This window comes from Leptonychotes weddellii, chromosome 12 (genome assembly GCF_054177405.1).
Source record: "Leptonychotes weddellii isolate Sample4059 chromosome 12, ASM5417740v2, whole genome shotgun sequence".
In the NCBI taxonomy this organism is placed as follows: Eukaryota; Metazoa; Chordata; class Mammalia; order Carnivora; family Phocidae; genus Leptonychotes; species Leptonychotes weddellii.
The window spans coordinates 13,475,570-13,477,036 of NC_138380.1; positions in this window are offsets into that span (position 1 = coordinate 13,475,570).

Below are 1,467 nucleotides of genomic sequence, written 5' to 3' on the forward strand. Positions count from 1 at the left end.
AGGGTCAGAGGGAGAAGCAGGCTCCCCGCCGAGCAGAGAGCCCGATGCGGGACTCGATCCAGGGACTCCAGGATCATGACCTGAGCCGAAAGCAGTCGCTTAACCAACTGAGCCACCCAGGCGCCCTCTGGCTTATTTTTTATCAGTAAAAGCTTCCTGCCTTCTGCCCAGCTTGTAGTTCTCTGGACTCTTGGGAATGGACATTGCCTGCTCCATAAAGTGTCAGTAAGGTTTGTTTGGGTCACCTAAATCATTTTTAACTGGTTTTGGCAACAAGGACGAGCATCTGAAGCAAACTGCTAACGGCCCTATGGAACAGTAAGACACACATGCAAGGAGCCTGCTGAATCCTTTGAGTTCACTGTTCCTCTCATCAAAACCAAGGGCTGTGGGTAAGTCACTCTAGGCCTTGTGTGCTGCTCTCTGATCTAAACGAGCTATGTGCTACAAATATATACAACTATGTATGTGTGTGTGTGTATGTATGTATGTAAAATATAGTTCCCAGAAAGGTACCACATTATATTGGGAGTCTGCAAGGGTGGCAGCAGTTAGCAACTCCTAAAGCCTTGAGGTACATCCTTTGCATAAATTGCTGGGAGACTTGGGGAAGTAAGATAAGAAATTTGAACTGTTCTAACCAATGGAACAATAAAATCTAAATGGGCACAAGGTGGACTATTAAAAGCCATTGCTAATTGGAATCTTGGAAGCCAAAGATGTGAAGTTGGTGGGCATGGGTTGAGCACCTAAAAGAGCACCTGCCACCTAAATCTAAGACTCCAGTGCAAGGAAACGTTGGTCACAGAACAAGGTAGACTGACACTAGGTCACTTAGCAACCTCAAGAAAAATTCTGTGCAACACAAAATTCCCAAGCCCGCTTAGGGATTAATTTACTCTGAGAAACCCAAGACTTAAATAAGATCAAGTTTCAAAGAATTGAGGTCTTGGAAGCTGTATCTACCGCCAAGAAGTGCACTTAAATAAAAAAAAGTAAGGGTTCCCAAATCAACAACCAGGAGAGGATACCTATTTTAATTGGTATGTAGAAGTCTCCAAGATGTTTCAAAATTCCAAAATAGTTTGATTCAGTGCAAAAGGCTAATAAAGTTTGAGACACAAGAGATACCTAAAACAAGACTGTAAGATGATGGGACACCTTGAACTCCCCTCTATCTTCCTTTACCTGAGTAATCACAGTCTACTCCTCCATTATCTGTAATTGCCTTTCCACCCTGTAGAGACCAGAAGAACCAAGCCAATGGTCCTGGAAGTTAGTGACCTTAAAACAGCAACAGTTCCAAGGCCAGAAACCTAAGACAACAGCTGGGTCTCCCCTACTGCATCCATCCTAGGGGGTCCATCATCAACACAGTGGCCCACAAATTGGTGCTATCAACTGGGACACTGGAAAAAATTGTCCTCGAAGATTTTATCACATTTGAATGCCCCCATATTTACTCTG